We start from the raw sequence: 6,322 nt of genomic DNA, 5'->3' as shown, positions 1-6,322 counted from the left end.
CAGGGGATGGAGAGGGGAGGTGGGCATTTTCCAAACTTCCCAACAGAGGGAAGTGGAGGGACTCTAGAGTGCTGCAGAGAGCCCACTGTTCAGGCTACCTAAGAAAAAATAGTCCACACACACTGCTTGACTAAGGGAAACATTGGAAGGAGGATGAAAGACAGGTGATGACCCTGGAGGACCCCATCCTAGGTCCTTTAGGGGAGATTCGCTGACCCATGGTCCCTACAGGCAGGAAGGAAACCTGCAATGTGGCACCCAGAAAGTCCAATCAAGGCAGCTACAGGGAATGTGGTCTTCAGAACAGAAGTGCCACACATGTCCATTGTGGAGAAGAGAAAATGAGAAAGACTGAAGATGTGTGTGTGTGACAATCTCAAGAGTGTTTACAGGGCTGCCCCTGGAGGGGGGCGGGGTTGTACTGTGGGGTGGGAGAACTTGGGATTGTAGCCTCTCCCTGTTTGGCTTGAGGAAAAGGGTCTCTCTAGGTAGCCCTGAGGGCCCAAAACTCACTAGACCACAATGGCCTCAACCTTAAAGGATCTGCCTGCTGCCTCCTGAGTGCCAGGATTAAAGGCAATGTGCCTCTGTTCCCAGCTTGCTTCTTTTTTATTGTACCATTTATACTGGTTCTTTTTTTTAAATGGGGCTCAGAGTTGGGAACTTGGCTTCGGGCATACTGAGCACATGCTCCACCACTAAGCTAAACTTGTCAACCCCTGCTTACATTGATTTATTTGGGGTGAGCACACATGAGCCAACAGTGAGCTTGTAGGTTGGGGACAACTTATAGAAGTCAGTTCTCTCCTTCCACTTGGCAATCAAATTCAGGTCATCAGGCTCGGCAGTAAACATCATTACCCATTTACCGGCCATCGTTAAGTTTTCACATGATCTATATTACCATCTCAAATTGAAGAAGACTAGGGGCTGAAGAGATGACTCAGAGGTTAAGAGCACCAACTGCTCTTGCAGAGATCCTGAGTTCAATTCCCAGCACCCACATGGTGGTTCAACATCTGCAATGAGATCTGGCACCCTCTTCTGTGTACATAATAAATAAATAAATCTTTAAAAAAAAAAAAAAAAAGGAAGAAGGCTAAAGATCACTTCCTCACTCCTTAGAAGTGGCTGTTGCTCATACAGTTGTAGGAGGTCAAGCCCCTAAGTGTTTGTGGGTGATGACTCCAAGGGGGAATAGGGCTGGCAAGACGGGTAAGCAGGCAAAAGTCCAACAGCAGGTGAGAACATGGGGGCGACTGGCTAGATGGCTTAGTGAGCAGCTGAGAAGGTGGAGACTGGCTGGAGGAAGTATGAGTGAAAGGAGATAACTGTTAGAGACAGAGCCAACTCATACCCGGTCATCAAGTACATGGCAGCAGAGACCATGCATGGCAGCAAGCACCTTTACCCACTGAGTCATCTCACCTACCCTCAGCACAATTTCTTCTTTATCTAACTTTTTTATTTTGTGTGTGTGAGTGTTTTGCCTTCACGGATGTCTGTATCATGTGTACCTGGTGCAGCAGAGGCCAGAAGAGGGCATGTGTCAAACCCCCTGGAACTAGAGGTGCAAATGGTTGTAAGCTACCATGTCGGTGCTAGCAATTGAACCTTGGTCCCCTGAAAAAAACGGCCAGTAACCCTAACCACTGAGCCATCTCTCTGTCCCTTGGTATCATTTAAGACCTCTTCCTACGCCACGTTAATTTCTTCAAGTTCGGAAGTCAACAACAGTAGCTGCTCACTTTTCCTTCCTTCTAAAACATTTTTCATTTCTTTCTGTTTTTGTTTGTTGTTTTGTTTCAGAAGTACAGCAGTTACGTGATGTCCAGAAGATAGCATTCCACATCGCTCCACCCAGTTCTCCATGCTGAAGACTCTCTGTGCCCCTGTGCCTTGGAGAGGATGCTATAGATGTCTCATTTAGTGGCTACTCAACGCTCACTGAGTCTCGGCACTTTTAGCAATTACAGATCTCTGTAGTAACCGACAGCAGCCCTCTTCTATGACCAGAAACCTAAGTATTTAAGAGACAATTTGTCAGGCACACCATGTCCATCTGCTACTGTTCCTTGCCCCAGATACCTGACACATCACTGGTCCCTAGTTTCCAGACTACATTCCCTACTACAAATATAGAACCAAATTATTTGAGACGCTTGGTAATTTCTAGGCCTTGGGTCCCTTTGCTTAGCCATCCTATCAAGATTGCCAGTAGCTTGCTGCATTCCTGGCTACTCCCATGGGCCACACACACAAGGTCCCCAGACTCCTCTCCCCATGTCTTCTAGTAGTGTGTTCCATTCATGTGGATCTGAGGGATGTATTCTGATAGAAAGGGTAAAGGTAGGTTGCAGGGTTCTGCCCTTCCTTACCTGCCAAACTTGTACTAACTACCCAACGTTCCAAATGACCTATCTGACATTCATCATTGGTATTTATTAGGAGCCTCATCCAAACTTAACACTCCAGCCTGCCCATTCCCTCAGGCACAAGATGCTTATCCTCCTGTGAGGTCTCCCCAGCAGCCAGAGCCACATCCTTCGGACAGCCTCAGATTTAGGACTATAGTGACATCTCAAAACAGTGAGGAACTGCATCCATGAAGTGTGGTGTGCAAGTATGCTAGTGGCCACTACTGGATTGTGGCAGAGCTGGCTGGGGTGAAGGTGAAGGAGAGACCAGGAAATTCTTGAGGAAGAAGAGCCTTCATAGATGAGATCCATCAGAGAACCCTTATTGAACACTTTCTTATGGTATCTAGGACAAAGCGCCCAACCCCAGCTTCCTCATCCCTGATGTGGTTTACTTTCTAAGCACTGGTTATTATGGACTTGATGTATGGGTCTTGTGACCTTCCACTCACCTTTCACGATAAACCATCTCATCTCTGTCCTCAGGAGAAGGGACACCTCCCTAACTCCTGCCTCGCAAGACTGCCACAGAGGTCAAGGGGAACCTGTTGTGCTCTCTTGAAATTCCTCACCCTTCAATCTCTCCAGCTATATAAACATCTTCCATTTCTGCAATCTTCTATTAGCTATGTCTCCCAGACCTCTGTGAGTGAAAACTACTGTTCTTCCCTTTTCTGTTTTCTGACACACCTACCCTGGGAATTCCCTGGTTGGTCAGGGAGTGGATGACCCCAGAGCGGCCTTCCCACTCGTCAGGTATCTGGTATTATGCTCTTGGCACCCCCCTGTAGTCAGCTGCCCTGTGTTTGTCATTCTTGCTCTCTTAAAGGCCTGGATTCTGATGAAATCATCCATCCCTCCTACCCCCACCTCAGCCTCCCAGGCCTCCCCAGCCTTCCAACTTCCTCTGGCCCTCACTGAGGTCATGGTCCCATGTCTCACTTCCCAGTCCCCTCCAGGAAGTAGATTTTCTTGTGCTTTCCTCCAAGTGGGATACAAGAAGGGCAGCGGGTGGTAGACAGCCTCTAGAACAAGCCCACACCTTGTAGTTGTACTACTTACTTACCATCATCTCCCCCCACCCTGCCACTTCCTTCCTATACTGATGGCCTGGCTTCAGCCTCCCTCTTGTCCTCCTATTCCAAGCCCTGTTGGTCATAGCGGGAGCAGCCATAATAGGCCTCCTTTCCCCAAGGGCTACATCTTGAACTCTTCACTCGCTCCTGTCCTCAGTCCACTTGTCTTAGGGTTTCTATTGCTGTGAAGAGACACCATGATCCTGGCAACTGTTTATAAAGGAAAAACATTTAATTGGGGCGGCTTATGTTTCCAGAGGGTTAGTCCATTATCATCATCATGCAACATGGTGGTGTGCAGGCAGACATGGTGCTGGAGAAATAGAGTGTTCTGCACCTTGGCTTGCAGACAACAAGAAATGGGCTGTCTCACTGAGTGTGCTTGAGCATATATGAGATCTCAAAGCCTGCCTCCATGGTGACACACTTCCTTCAACAAGACCACACCTACTCCAACAAGGCCACGCCTCCTAATAGTGCCACTCCCTTTGGGGGCCATTTTCTTTCAACCCACCACACCACTCCCTCCTTCTGTCAGTCATGTCTTCTCAAGTTCTCCATTCAATACTAATTTCTGTGGAGTTCTGGACTCCATCATCTTCCTGTCCCCTCCAGGATAGCCTACCCAGATTTGTCAGCTGCTTCCTGTCTCTGGCCTTTGGCCTACAAATGATAGGCCCAGCTTTGGGATACTGAAGAAAGCCCCATGGCTACCACATCACCAGACCTAGTGACACCTTAGAGAGCCTCCAGCTCAGTCCTCAATCCCTGACCTTTGTGGGAGACAGATACCTTTTGGGATGTGGGGCCAACCCCATCTTCTTCCAGTGTTCTCCCTCTCTGATGCACTCCAACCTGCCTTCAATCCGTGCTGCAGCTCCTTTGAGGGCTTGGAATGGGAGGGCAAGAGGGAGGCTGAAGCCAGGCCATCAGTATAGGAAGGAAGTGGCAGGGTCGGGGGAGATGACGGTAAGTAGTGCAACAGCAAGGTGTGGGCTTGTTAAACAGCCCTACAGCTGTCCCCCCTGCGAGACTCGACAGTTACTCCCCAATGCCATTGTTCTGTCTTACCTCTTTGTACCCCACTTCTCTTATCTGCCCTACCACACTCTGAATTGCTCTGGGCCCATCCTATGCCACTTGGGAGCCCTCCTGCCCTGAGCACCGCACCCTCTTCTGGCTCACTGGCTAAGGAGGCTCTGCCATCAGGTTTTGTCTGGAGCTTCAAGGCAGGTGCTCACATGGTGAGAGATGGCCACATCACCCAGTCAGCTTCAGAGAACCTGGAGGCTCATCTCCTGGCTCTTAGTCTCATTTCTAGTCAGCTTAGAGATTACAGAATCTCAACAGGCCTCTTACCTCTGCCTGCCACCAGACACCATGACACCCACAGCTCTGTGACATTGTTCTAGTTTCCTCCCATCTCATTAGCCACGTTCCCCAGCTTGCCTCTAGCGCAGCCTTCCATGGTTCTCTGGCATCCGCCCAAGCCCTTTCATCCTCACTTTTCATGTGGCCCAAAATAGGCTAAGAGGTTCCTTTCAATGGCTCCTGTGACAATGGGGGCTGCTACCTGCAAATTTTATCCCGCCTTAACCTTTGACCTTAAACCCTATTACACACTTGGTATTAGACATGGAACAAGAACCAACATAGCCAGCACCTCCCATAGTCTTCCTCAACTTGCATGACAACAAAGCCATGGGGCCCCTCCCCAAGTGCTCTGTCAGCCACTTCCACTGGGAGAGGGAGATTCACAGCCCCCTATCAGGACTCCACTGTCAATCCACACTGGTGGCAAAGACTTCTGTAGGGTCTTTGTCCCGCTGCCTTATACCAGGAAGCCAACAGCCCCTTATGAGTCATGATGGAGCCTCTGGCTTAGGCCCATCAGGTATTCTAGTTGACAGCCTTCCGTGAGTCCCTTCCCTTGCTCTGTAGGGTAACAGCTGTGGTCAGAGAAGCCAGCTCTGCAGGTGAGGATGCACTGTGACTAGAATAGTCTGGCCCTATAAAGGAACTGTGGCCCTAGGTGGCCCTTTGGTTCATTTACAAACATTGCATGCTTCGTGTGGCAGAGTAGTGACGACACCAGTCACCCTTGCTTTCAGGGAATACTAGTGGAGTGTTCTCATTCCTGACATCCTTCCTTCCAAGGATGTTGCCTAGACAGCATCCCTCAATCACCAAACTCATTTCCTCTCAGTTCCTACTGCAACCTTGCTCCCTCTACCAGGCACCTAATCCAAAGCAAACCATGAGGGCATATATACTCCAGTTTGGGAGATGAGATGGGCACAGTGGCTGTCATGGCCAGTGGGACCTGAGGGTGTTTGTCTACCCCTTCCAGGGACTTCTCTGCTATTACACTCAACAATGCCCTCAGGATTGTGGTGAGGGCTGTGAATGCACTGTAGCCAGACTTCACTCCCTCCCGCCTCCCCTCTGAGGACTAACTTGTACCTAGCTTAGGCTTCTTTCCCCAATACGCTGCCTGCCCTATCTACTTCCTATGGGCCCTGGGCTCTGCTCCCTGCTGTCGTTCAGAAGTCTGATGTGGCTGTGTCTAAGTTGTGAGCACTAGGTTATGAGGGGGCTGTATGTTTCTGTTTGCCATCAAGCTGGCTAGTGGAAGCAGTGACCCTTTCCTCTCACCCTCCCTGATCCAAGTACCCAGGTATCCTCGGCCCTGCTGCCACCTGCCTTGTCTGTTCTGTGTGGTGTTGCCAGTGGACAAAGGTAAGCACTGTGTTTTCCTGTGAGATCACCGTCTGAAGCTGGACTGGAACCAGGCTTTTCTATGAGGTTTAGAAAAACTTGCCTGGAATG

Source organism: Onychomys torridus, chromosome 14 (genome assembly GCF_903995425.1).
Source record: "Onychomys torridus chromosome 14, mOncTor1.1, whole genome shotgun sequence".
Taxonomy (NCBI): Eukaryota; Metazoa; Chordata; class Mammalia; order Rodentia; family Cricetidae; genus Onychomys; species Onychomys torridus.
This window is presented reverse-complemented; position numbering follows the sequence as displayed.